This window comes from Oncorhynchus kisutch, linkage group LG10 (genome assembly GCF_002021735.2).
Source record: "Oncorhynchus kisutch isolate 150728-3 linkage group LG10, Okis_V2, whole genome shotgun sequence".
NCBI classification, from domain to species: domain Eukaryota; kingdom Metazoa; phylum Chordata; class Actinopteri; order Salmoniformes; family Salmonidae; genus Oncorhynchus; species Oncorhynchus kisutch.
In genome coordinates this window covers 17331370-17345541 of record NC_034183.2, presented here as the reverse complement: position 1 = coordinate 17345541, position 14172 = coordinate 17331370, and positions in this window count along the sequence as shown.

Here is a 14172-nt window from a genome sequence, read left to right as displayed (position 1 = left end):
GTCTATATCAAATGCAGATATTTAATTAACATTGTACAATGAATGGATTCATATACAAGGCATTAAGCTTAAGTTACAAAGCATTAACAAGTATTACAAAGCACTACTCTAGACATGATCATAGAGAGAGAGAGAGAAACAAAGAAACCATAGCATATAGCTCATGGGAGAGAGAGGAAAAACAGAGAGTGTAGGGATCTCACCACCGCTGGTCAGGCACAAAAAAGAGAGAGTGTAGGTATCTCACCACCGTTGGTCAGGCACAAAAAAGAGAGAGTGTAGGTATCTCACCACCGCTGGTCAGGCACAAAAAAAGAGAGAGTGTAGGTATCTCACCACCGCTGGTCAGGCCCAAAAAGAGAGAGTGTAGGTATCTCACCACCGCTGGTCAGGCACAAAAAAGAGAGAGTGTAGGTATCTCACCACCGCTGGTCAGGCACAAAAAAGAGAGAGAAGACCTTTTATAACATCTAAGTTGTTTTGGATTCAAAATCTGAGTTGTTGACCAATAGCATTACTGTAAAATGAACCTTCAAACTGATATCAGCCCTATATGATGTAAACACAACAGAACCTCTGCTTCTCAGAGGTGTGACAATGGGGTTAGCAAGATGAACACAGAGAATGCTGAATTCCTAACACCGAGGAAATTCGGGGTCTGCCCTACATGGTACCATACAGTAACATACAGTGGTTGGGGCAAGGCCTGGTCTATATAACAAATTATCTGGCACACCATGTACCCTGTGACTCCCTCTCTACAGCACAGTCCCTGAGCTCACTCAGCACCTCTCAGAGAGCTGCATGCAGGCCATGCCAGCCAGGCCAGGTTGAATTATCTCATTTTACATAACCTCCTAATCTCCTCCACCCAGCCCGGCTGCCACCCAGACACCTAACCAGCGCAGCACGGCTCAGGGGGGAAACTGGAAAGCTTTTGTCCCCAAACAAAGGCAAGGCAACAGGGCCAGCACATCTCTCAGTGAGCCACACTCATTTGTTTCGGATTTCTCTCCCTTCCTTTCTGCTCCCACCACCAAGCATGGCCACAAGCAGGCTTAATGACCAGCAGCCGAAGGATGGAGATGGAGAAGACGGTTGCTATAGTAGTGGTGTTTGTGAGGACTGTGATACGATGCAGGCCAGGGGGAGGATATGGGGAGGTGTGAGGAGGGACTGAGTGGGGGAGAGGTGAGAGGATGTGGGGAGGTGTGAGGAGGGACTGAGTGGGGGAGAGGTGAGAGGATGTGGGGAGGTGTGAGGAGGGACTGAGTGGGGGAGAGGTGAGAGGATGTGGGGAGGATGATAGCGGTTCGCTGGTTTGGCGCATGTATTTTGTGTAGACCGTGGTTTAGCGTAGGATGGCCAGAGTGGGAAATTAACACCAGCCACCAACCAGCCAAATGGGGAGGAGATGCTATAGAGCCCTGCAGTGGATTTGTTTTTATAGAGCGAGAGTGAGAGACGAGAGAGAGAGTGATTATTATGGTCCTTAGAATAGCATAATTAGAGAGACAGGCTCTAACCGCCTCTGTGTGGATGAGGAGTGTGGAGGAGGAGTGTTGTTTTCCTGTTCCTCCGCTCCTCACTAAAATAGTGTGCTGTTTGACCCTCCCAGGTATGGCCACTTGCTGGATAATGTTGTTTACTGATTTTGTTTGTTTATGGGTGGCACTTTTTGGGGGACATTCTGTGGGTGATTTCATAGGTGGTCACTCTTAAATTAAACCTGTGTCAACCTACAGTAAGTGTTTACCCCCATATAAAGAAATACTACAGTTAACTATAGAATACTATAGTAAACTGTAGCATACTGTAGTATCTCTATAGTAAATATAGTAACTATAGTTAAATATAGTAAATACTACATTATTTCATTTGCATATACTCTGCCCATTTTCCTCCCCATATTGCAAGTTGTGCCACCCATAAGTGAGAAACCTACATGCCAAGTATAGACCATATTGTGTGCCATACAGATTACAGAGAAGAGCAGAAGTGCTGCTTGCCAGGCTGCATGCCTATCTAAAGATTACGGACAGTTTGCACTCTTAGTATCTCCCCAGCAGTTTTCCTAAAGGACAAAGCGTCAACTTCAATGTCAAAGATAATTAAACAAAAACACTATAGTGAATAATAGTATTTTTTACTACGGAGTGTGGATCGTCATCTACAATAATTTGGCAGCTCTAAATTATTTTGCCTAGCAGGTGTCACATTGTGTTGATCAGAGCATCGAAAAGTTAACCTATTTTTGATGGAAACCGCAATGCTTCAGGAAGCTTTGTTTCCCACCACTATTAAAAACTACAGTATACTGCAGCAGTGGTTCCCAATCTTTTTGGTTTCCGTACCACCAACTGAATTTTGTTCTGTCCGGAGTAACCCTGAAGTACCCCCTCATGTGCATTTTATCAGTAGGTCTGTGGTGTCATGAGTCTTCTTAAGTACCCCCTGTGGAATGGCCAAGTACCACCAGGGGTTCTAGTACATGGTTGGTAACCACTGTACTACAGTATGCAAAACACTACAGTAAATACTACAGTATAGTACCGTCTGCCAAAACACTACAGTAAATACTACAGTATAGTACCGTCTGCCAAAACAAAACAGAAAATTCTACAATCCGCAAAACACTACAATAATTACTATACTACCGTTTTCTTTTACTACAGTATTTATAATATAGTTAACCTTTCCTGAAGGAATGTGGAATGAGCGAAAGCTCGGTTTAATGTTTTGAAAGTTTTGAAAGTCTCTGAAAAAGTGTTATTTTAGGAAAAGATAGATTACTAGCTACCTTTTGAATTTGTATCAGTTGCTGGGACCGTTACTATCTGTCCAGGGAGCCTGCCAACCAAAAGTCTGAAGAGCTGCTTGGCATAGCAGCTAGCCTAGCTGCTAAATACTGTAGCTATCAAGCTATCAAGTTTTCCTGAAAGCTTGAATATAGTCCGCTACACTGAGCCCCTCATTCCAGAGGTGACAGAGCTCCTCAGTCCAGCGCTGCCAGAGCCTTCCTCTCCAGCGTTGCCGGAGCTTCCCGTCTGCCCAGCGCCATCTGAGCTACCCATCTGCCCAGCGCCGCCTGAGCCACCCGTCTGCCCAGCGCCGCCTGAGCCACCCGTCTGCCCAGCGCCGCCTGTGGCGCCGGCATGAATTATATTTTTATTTCTGCATTTTGTGTCACGCCTGCAGGGTTGAAATATGCTTTTCTCTCTTTGTTTACGGAGGTGCTATACTCAGAAAATAGCATTGTTTGCCTTCACCGAAAAGCCTTTTTGAAATCTGACATGTTGGCTGGATTCACAACAAGTGTAGATTTAATTTGCTATCTTGCATGTGTGATTTAATGAAAGTTAGATTTTTATCGTAATTTATTTGAATTTGGTGCTCTGCATTTTCCCTGGCAGAGAGGCTAAACATGTAAAGAGTGGTATACCGCAGGGCAGCGCTCTTGGCCCTATTCTTTTTCTAAGAACATTGTATTTGGTACAAATCATTCCATAAGTTCTAGACCTCAGCTGAATCTGATAATTAAAAATGTGTTGAGGCGTTGAGGCGACTAAAGTACTTGGCGTTACCTTGGATTGTAAACTGTCATGGTCAAAACATATTGATTCAATGGTTGTAAAGATGGGGAGAGGTCTGTCCGTGATAAAGAGATGCTCTGCTTTTTGAAACCACGCTCCACAAAGCAAGTCCTGCAGGCTCTAGTTTGATCTTATCTTGATTATAGCCCAGTCATGTGGTCAGGTGCTGCAAAGGACCTAGAAAAACTGGTGATTGGCTGAAAACCGTGGTATATATACGGTAAGACTGTATAGCACGGGTATGGCAAAACATTTATTATGACTGTTCTTATTATGTTTGTAACCAGTTTATAACAGCTACAAGGCGCCTCAGGGGTTTGTGGTATATGGACAATATACCACAGCTAAGGGTTGTATTCAGGCACTCTGCATTGCATCGTGCATAAGAACAGCCTTTAGCCATGGTATTTTGGCCATATACCACACCTCCTTGTGCCTTATTGTTTTAGTATATTATTGTATTTATGTTAGCATATTATAGTATTTATACCATAGTATACTATAGTATTTATACCATAGTATACTGTCGAATTTTTCATGTGGCCCTAATGAGACAGTTCAGCTCCTTTCATAATAATAGAGCATAGAGCTTTTTATGAAATAATACTTTTAACAAATTGACAGTTTAATGAACATTATTTTTACATCAATCACATGATGTGTGAGTGGCTGAGAGCACTGCACACATATCTGAGAGCAAGCGCTGGAAGTATCATTGGATCTGTGAAAACAGAAACTCAGTTTCACAAATAATAAATATTATAATATTTGGCAGCCTATACTGTATATGCCCTTACCCACTGGGTTCTGGACTTCTGGCACATATGGATTCAGTTTGACTTGTAAGAGATCAAAAGGCTGATCTGGATCAATCTGGTGGCGGAAGCACTGTATCAAAAACATTCAACTTTCCAAAAGTAGCCAACGATCAACAGATCTGCCCTACATTAGTGGACCGTGGTGTAGAGTTACATGCAAAGAGTAAACATCACCAGTTCTCAAAGAATAATCAGTGAGGCGCTGATTGAAATTAAACAATTAAGTAAACATCAAAGTGATTGAGTGAAATAATCATCCCAGTCTCAACAGGATGAGGAAGTGATACCAGGGTTTAATCAACGCATCAAGGCACCTTCAGGAAATGGGAACTGAACATCTTGCACGTTTAATGGGCAAATTGATTAGGACCTTATGGTCAATAGAATAATCATGCCATTTCTCAATACTTCAACACTCCGTTTCCTTCAGAACACCCAGCGGAGTGAATAAACTAAGTAACCGACTGACTCTCAGCAGTACAGGAGCTTTGTCTTCATTAGCTGTCTTGATTCGTCTTGATTAGCTGTAGTGGTGGTGGGGGCTGGTAGCAGCGATACATCGGAAACAGCACTCTATTCCCTATATACTGTAATGCACTACTTTTGACCTAGGCCCTGGTCAAAAGGCGTGTACTATATAGGGAATAGGATGCCATTTGGAACACAGCTCTAGTCTATTGATGAAAGACAAGGAGATAAATGTATCACAACAGAGCATGCATTACTACCCTGACAGTTTACACAACACTATAGGGCTGAAGCTGGGCCTTACCTTCGGTTAACAGCGATTACTACTCTAATTCTAAACACTGCTCACTACACTTCTCTCATATAAACCCGGAAAACCCACTCTCAAGGGGGCCCTATCCACCCATTCCCCCTTTACATAATCATAAGTTCTCAAACTTCAAACGCATGCGGGGTTACTGCATCTGTAACCCCAAGCTCCCCGACTTATCCCCTGTTTCATTGATGCCTATCCTGACCCATGTGACGGTGCAGCTTCAGGCAGGACAGGGTGAGATAGGGTGATTTATTGGGTGAGACAGGGTGAGATAGGGTGATTTATTGGGTGAGACAGGGTGAGATAGGGTGATTTATTGGGTGAGACAGGGTGAGATAGGGTGATTTATTGGGTGAGACAGGGTGAGATAGGGTGATTTATTGGGTGAGACATGGTGACATAGGGTGATTTATTGGGTGAGACAGGGTGAGATAGGGTGATTTATTGGGTGAGACAGGGTGAGATAGGGTGAGATAGGGTGATTTATTGGGTGAGACAGGGTGAGACAGGGTGATTTATTGGGTGAGATAGGGTGAGACAGGGTGATTTATTGGGTGAGATAGGGTGATTTATTGGGTGAGATAGGGTGAGACAGGGTGATTTATTGGGTGAGATAGGGTGAGACAGGGTGATTTATTGGGTGAGATAGGGTGATTTATTGGGTGAGACAGGGTGAGATAGGGTGATTTATTGGGTGAGATAGGGTGATTTATTGGGTGAGACAGGGTGAGACAGGGTGAGATAGGGTGATTTATTGCAGGGTTAATTGTTCACTGAAAAGGAACAGCGGAGCAGCAGAGCTCTGATTATGGTTTAGCTGCCATCAGATTCTAGGATACAGTTCATTAGCTCCATAATGGGGGGTTTCTCCCGCAGGACAGTGGAGGTGCAGGGGGCAACCAGGGGGGGATCAGAGGAATTAGGGCATGATGAGGGGAGCACTGCCAAGCCACAGGTCTGATTAGGCCCCACTCCTGGGGGGACGGACGGACGACTTCCTGTGTGTGTCCATGTCTCTCTCCGCTGGACTGTAAGAGAATTGAGAGGCCAGGAGCTGGTTGTTCTATTGGTTGTCCCTTTGGGAACAGACCATGGTTGGGTGGTAAAGGATAGGAAGCCCTGGGCTGTAGAACAGCGGGGAGGGTGATGATCCAACAACTGGAATGGTGTGTTGTGACATTATCATGAATCTAGTCCTTTGCACATTGCTGTCATAGGCTTTACAGCTCACTCAGAGAGGAAGAAAGAGAAGCAGAGAAAAACAGCAGAGAAAGAATTGAGGTAAGGGGGGAGGAAAGGAGAGATAAAGAGGGGAGGAGAGAGAGAGGGAGGGGGAAAGAGAAAGAGGACTGTATGAGGGAGAGTCATGGAGACTTGGTATAATCAGTCCTGGGACATAATGGACTGTAATCTTCTGTTTCCTGATATTAACTACAATCAGCAATCAAAGTGCACTGCAATTCATGAGCTTGTTAAAACACATTTTGGGACAGTACATCTAATGCAGTTTCCATTTTCGGAGCTCTGCCCCTTTTAAAATGAAATGAAAATGTCTAAAAAAAGACGCTTGTTTAGTGGAGCCAGTAAAAAAGCTTTTTTTAGGGGAAACTGGAACATTCCTCATGCTCATTAGCTTAAAACGCAAATGGACTCCAGAACAATTAATGTTAACTTTAATTTCTGGTTTTACATAAATATAAAAACCTGGATCAGCCCTTGGAATGTCGGGAGGGGGGGGGGGTTGTACAAAGCACACTGCAAAGGCCTTGTGAGACCCATGGAAACTAAGCCTTCACATTTTTAACAGGAGATTGGGTTGGTTTTGGCAGGGGTCTCCTAAAATGACTCTGGCCTACCTCCGTGTTCCTCTCTCTGCTGTGAAAGCATGGGGAAAAGGTTAGCCACTCCGACAGTGAGAGTCCCGTGGTAACTACCAACACGCATAAGCTCTCTCTCTCTAATGGAGAGTCCAGTTGACATGCTTCGGCTCTGTGTGTAATCAATGGGCGTTCAGTCCGTTCTTTCGGTTGCTAAAAATACAGCTTCTCTTTCATCCTGCTCTTTTCATTCTGCATGTCAGAGCTTTACTGGGTGCTTGTGAGAGGGCCTGGCGGGGCGCTACTCCTATAAAGTAGCGGGACGCAGAACATCTAGTGATTTAATGCCTCTGACCCACCCTATGCCTCCCCTCCTCCGCCTGTAAAGCCCAAATGAAAGTGAGATGTCCAACCCCCTCATGCTGCATTAACCTACATTCTTTCTAACAGGAGTTAGCTAGTCGAATATGCCCAAACTGCTTGAACTGACTACAACCACATGCAAACTCCTTCACCTTCTCCAAGTGTTCACGTGAAAAGCTGGAGACATGAGGGAGGGGTGTTATAGAGCTATGATAGAATCAGATCAAGACAGCTCTCGGCTCCCAGCTCTCTGCTCTCAACTCTCTGCTCTTTGCTCTCTGCTCTCATACTCCTCCACGCCTCCACCACTTTGCAAAAATTTTATTTGATATTTCCTCCGTTGTTTTTAGCAGGAACACCTGGGGACCTGGGAGACAGTGGGTCAGAGAGGGACTAGGCTGTGGAATCCCAGGCTTGCATTATAAAGGCTTGCATTATAACCTAACAGAAGTCTTCAGAGAGAGAGAGAGAGAGAGAGAGAGCAGGCAAAACAATAATAACCAAATTATACGGAGAGAGACAGGAAGAGAACAACAGAGAGACCAAGACAGAGATTACATGAGAGACCAAAAGAGAGAGAGAGAGAGAGAGGGAGACAGAGAGAGAGAGGGAGACAGAGAGAGAGCAAGAGAGAGAGAGAGAGCAAGAGAGAGAGAGTGCTATAAGGCCCCCCTGTGGTGCTCCACTCTGAGAACCACGGCGGGCCCCTGTAAGAGAAGCCGGCCCGGCGGGGCCCTGGACGAACCCCTCCCCCGAGGATTAGCTTTGCTATGATTTAGCGCCGTTCTCACTGGCCTCCGGAATGCGACGGATGACGGATCTATTTTCCTACATTGTTTCACCTGCTCTAAATGGAACCACATGCTGCACACACAGGGCCGCCTCTCTTTTGTCTGTAATTGGAAGCACATTCAAAGCAGCGGCAAGAAGAAGAGAGGAGGGGTGAGGAGGGGAGGGGAGCAGAGTAGAGCTGGGCCCGACAGTGGCTCCCCTGGGGCTGGGGTGAGAAACCCTGGGTTGGGTCAAGTGGAGGGGGTAGGGGGGTGGAAGGCGAGAGGCGAGAGGGTGGCAGTAAGGAGGGAGGGAGAGAATGGGAGAGTGGGATGGAGTAAGGGAAAGCCTCAACAGGGGAGACTGATCTTCCATTAGGGCAGTGGTTGCAAAATTGTTGGGCACGCCCTTCCTAACTGTGGGTCTTTTGTACACTATATATACAAAAGTTTGGACACCTTTAAAGTAGTGGATTTGGCTATTTCAGCCACACCCGTTGCTGACAGGTGCATAAAATCGAGCACACAGCCATGCAATCTCCATAGACAAACATTGGCAAAAGAATGGCCTTACTAAAGAGCTCAGTGACTTTCAAAGTGGCACCGATATAGGATGGAACCATTACAACAAGTCAGTTTGTCAAATTTCTGCCCTGCTAGAGCTGCCCCGGTCAACAGAAAGTGATGTTATAGTAAAGTGGAAACATCTAGGAGCAACAACGGCTCAGCCGTGAGGTGGTAGGCCACACAAGCTCACCGAACGGGCCCACCAAGTGCTGAAGCGTGTAGTGTGTAATAATCGTCTGTCCTCAGTTGCAACACTCACTACCTAGTTCCAAACTGCCTCTGGAAGCAACATCAGCACAATAACTGTTCATCAGGTGCTTCATGATATGGGTTTCCATGGCCGAGCAGCCGCACACAAGCCTAAGATCACCATGAGCAATGCCAAGCGTTGGCTGGAGTGGTGTAAAGCTCGCCATCATTGGACTCTGGAGCAATGGAATTGCATTCTCTGGAGTGATGAACCACGCGTCACCATCTGTCAGTCCAACTGACAAATCTGGGTTTGGCAGATGCCAGGAGAACGCTACCTGGCCGAATGCATAGTGCCAAATGTAAAGTTTGGTGGAGGAGGAATAATGTCTGTTTTTCATGGTTCGGGCTAGACACCTTCGTTCTGGTGAAGGGAAATCTTAACACTACAGCATACAATGACATTCTAGACAATTCTGTGCTTCCAACTTTGAAATCAGTGTGGAAGAACTTCACTGGCCTGAACAGAGTCCTGACGTCAACCCCATCGAACACCTTTGGGATGAATTGGAACGCCGACTGCGAGCCAGGCCTAATCGCCCAACAGCAGTCCCCGCAGCAATGTTCCAACATTGTGGAAAGCCTTCCTAGTGGAAAGCCTTCCTAGAAGAGTGGAGACTGTTATAACAGCAAAGGGGGGACCAACTCCATGTTAATGCCCATGATTTTGGAATGAGATGTTTGACGAGCAGGTGTCCCCATACTGTTGGTCATGTAGTGTATGTAGAGTACTCAGACCCCTTCCCTTTTTTCCACATTCTGTTACGTTACTGCCTTGTTCTAAAATGGATTCGATTTAAAAAATCCTGATGAATTTACACACAATACCCCATAACGACGAAGTGAGAACAGGTTTTTAGACATCTTAGCCAATATATTTAAAATAAAAAACAGAAATACCTTATTTACATAACTATTCATGCCCTTTGCGATGAGACTCGAAGTTGAGCTCAGGTGCATCCTGTTTCCATTGATCGTCCTTGAGGTGTTTCTACAATGTGACTGGAGTCCACCTGTGGTAAATTCAATTGATTGGACATGATTTGGAAAGACACACACCTGTCCCACAGTTGGTCCCACAGTTGACAAGGTCCCACAGTTGACAATGACCAAGAACCCAATGGTCACTCTGAGAGAACTCCAAAGTTCCTCTGTGGAGAGGGGAGAACCTTCCAGAAGGACAACCATCTCTGCAGAACTCCACAAATCATGCCTTTATGGTAGTGTCCAGACGGAAGCAACTCCTCAGTAAAAAGCACATGACAGCCCGTTTGGAGTTTGCCAAAAGACACCTAAAGACTCTCAGACCATGAGAAACAAGATTCTCTGGTCTAATGAAACCAAGTTTGAACTCTTTGGCCTGAATGCCAAGTGTCAGGTCTGGAGGAAACCTGGCACCATCCCTAAGGTGAAGCATGGTGGTGACAGCATCATTCTGTGGGGATGTTTTTCAGAGACAGGGACTGGATGACTAGTCAGGAATGATGGAAAGATGAAAGGAGCAAAGTACAGAGAGATTATTATTTCAATTGACTGATTTCCTTATATGTACTATAACTCAGTAAAATCTTTGAAATTGTTGTGTTTATACTTTTGTTCAGTATACATGAAATTAGGAGATCGACGAAATCCATTGTCGGCTTGCAGACAGGCTTTTTGGTTATGCTACATTGACACCTGTTGGTATGAAGCAGAATTGCAACTGATTATCTATTTTGAATAAAGATCAACATTTTCCTTGTGTCTTTTTCTTTGACATTCTGTGTCTGGTTCCCTTTGAGTTATTGAAAATGGTCAAATAATGAATGGGTAGAGAGTAATATTTGCTTGATTAGCTATTCAACTGTGAACTACAGGTTGGGAGCTTGTAACTCTCCTACTTTCAACCCTAGTGACAACACATAGTAGCATCTACTGTACTGCAGCCAGTCTGAGATGTGATTAAATATACAACAGAGAACAGGGCAGAATCATTGCTATGCAACTGTTGATAGGAGGCAAAGCAGGTGTGATCTGGTCATGACCAGATGATGTAATTAGGGATGTGTGCTGCATCACGTAGCTACCCCTCATACACAAACAAAAACACTCTCGCTCACACACACACACACACACACAGATTCTTATCAACACCGGCCACCCCAGTGGTGACTCCCCACCCACTGGGCACAGACGTAATGTCACATCTGCTCCAGCAACGCCCTCTACTGCTCATCCTGTGTCTCCTTGACCTGCCGCCACTCCCCCAGTACTCTCTTCCTCTCCCTCTCTCTTTGTGTGTGTGTGTGATTGTGTGGGCAGAGACAGGTGTGCTGGAGTCAGATCCCCACCAGCTGCAACCTGTTCCATAATCAAGACCTCTACAAATACTCAGCCCTGCCACTTCCACTCTGCCAGATCGTAATCTCTGCTCAGTCAGTCTACGCGTCAAGCGTTGTTACTATTAGAGCCTGTTATCCTGTTGTGCCTGTTTTCCTTGCCTGACACTGTTTTCCTCTCCCCGCTGCAGTTCCGCCTGCTCTGACTCTGGTCCCTGTCTCCAGTTCCACGTCTCGTTATCCTGCTACTCTGTCCTGGATTCCCCACTCTACTACTCCCTTGGATTCCCCTCCGGACCTGCTTACCCTGTCCCAACCCCTCTCGCTCCAGCCTCAGCCTCCACACCTGGTTCCCTGCAACCCACCCGAGCTTCCCCTGGCCTGCTCTCCATCTTCCCCCTGTGTTTCAATAAATACCTTGTTTACTTCATCCCAGTCTCCTCGTCTGAGTCTGCTCTTGGGTTCCCCTGTTCCACTGTGCGTAACACAGTTGAAGTTGTCACAGTTGAAGTTGGTTGAGTTGTCAACGTGGAATCAGCAAAAACATGTCATTGGATTTGGGTTAAAATACGCAATGCCCTTATGTTGGTTACCATTTGCAAATCCAATAATTTTCCCACATTAATTCATCACATCTTTTTTTATTACTTATAAACAATGTTGATTCAACCCCCCCCCCCCCCCCCCCCAAAAAAACATCTGGTAGTTACTGTAGATTTACCCTATTTATTCCATTACTTGCGCCATGAACAATAAACTGAATAATTAAAATGTCCAAATATGATAATCAATGGTTAGACTGACCCCTAGATAGTTTTGTTCAGACTCCTTTTTCTTTTGTCACACTGTGTGAATGTGAATGTGATTTGAAATTTCTCACTTCATGAAAGCAAAATAGATTGCATAGGAAGTCTATGAGATCTAGTTGCAAGGTTTTGCCTGCAGGATGTGCTCACTGGTCTGTCATTGATAACAGTTGTGTCCCAAATGGAACCCTATTGCATATATAGTGCACTTATTTTGACAAAAGTGGTGCACTACAGCCTATAGGGAATAAGGTGCTACTTAGGATGCTGCAAAAAACTGTTAATTGGAAGGGTATAGTCTACTCTCTGGTGCTGCTGAAGATAAAACTGAAACGGCAGGTCACATGATATTCATGATGAAGCAGGCAGCAACTGAACTAACTGGGGTTGAGATTTATGCCAGCAGGCATTTAAATGAAACAGTTTCACTGCACCTTCTTTATTCCTTTATATAGACAGTCAAGGCAGTATTATTCTCATTCCCCACTAGAAGCCTGGCTAACGGGCTATAGGGCATCACTGTAATCTTGATCGTTCTATCCATCTTTCTGTGTATATATGTACATGTGTGCATGTGCATGCTTGTGAGAGTGTGTGTATGCAGGCACATCTTCTGGCAGCAAACTGCAGGTCAATAATCTTGCTCTCTGTCCCACAATTTTCTCATTAATTAAGACGGCAACACAATATTGATTTCATTCTAACAGAAGCTTTTGTGGCTCTCAAATAATAATGTGACTTGAGTTTGAAAAACATACCTCACTGGAGGGCAACTCCAGGAAGCGTAGAAAGAGAAATGCAGAAACCCTCAAGGAAATAAACTCCATCTCTCTCTCCCTCCTCCTTCTCCTCCTCTTCCTTCTCTCCCCCTCCATCTACTCCCTATACAGTAAATTACAGAGCTGGAAGAATGATTGATCATTTTACAACCGCTTGAGGGACCCCGTTCAATAATGACAAACGTTCCTCACAGCAATGATTCATTTTGTTTCGCAGTCTGTAATGCCACCAAGGATGGGTGTAGTCCCTGAAGCCAGATCTCTTTCACAAAAAAACACAATCAATAACCACAGCTGTGCACAGACAATATAAAATACTTTAATCATAAATAGATCTGTGATATGACAGAGGACAAGTAATACATACACTATGTCAGGTTATAACCATTAATTACTGTATGCATGCTTCTTGCTGTGTGTTTGAGTATGTACTGGGTGTACATAAAGTGATCCACAACAACAAGTTGGGATCAATGATTAAGATACAATGATTAAGAACAGTATCTCATACAGTAGTAAATAGCATAAAAAGTCATCATGGATTATCAAACTCATACGGTAGGTTTCTTATGTGTTTCCTCCCTTCCCAATTGTGTTATTATGGACATTCATCTGTACACAAGGAGATAGAAACAGAATAAGAAGCCCCAAGCACAGTTGCTTTAGACTCAAATGACTCCAAAGTATCAATTCCCATGTCCTGTGCATAATCATGTGCAGCACCATGAACAGTATATCACTGAGAATTCTATGAGATACAGTAAGGTTGACAAGGGACCAGAATACACTATATGCCAGGCCTCCATGGAAGCTGCTTAGTTAACACATTTTCTCCAAGAGCTACATTCATACTGTACACTGACTGATAGCTATACTTGGTTATCAACTCCTGTGTTGATATTCTGTAGCAATGTTTCCTTTCCCAGTGTGGCTATTTCATATCCTTTATTCCATCCGCTTCCCTCCCAGTCTTCCTAATTGAATAAAGCAGGATTAACTCAGTGACATTCACCCTTGTGTTACAGTACGGCTGTCTGTAAAAGGCAGAGGAGTTGGCCAGAGCAGAGAAAAAGAGGAAGAGGCAGAGTGTTGCACTGTGAAAGCCAAAGTCCAGGGGACAAAATGAAACTGGAGGAGCCTCAACAGAAATGAAATGTAGACATCATGAAAAGTAGCAGAACATAAACTGTGGGGTGCTCTTCAATTGGTAACCATCACATTCACAAGCTTCGCCTGCAGCCTGACACATCATAAAATAATTCATAATGAGTAATACAGAGTCAAATAAAATGTGTTTACAGTAGGCAA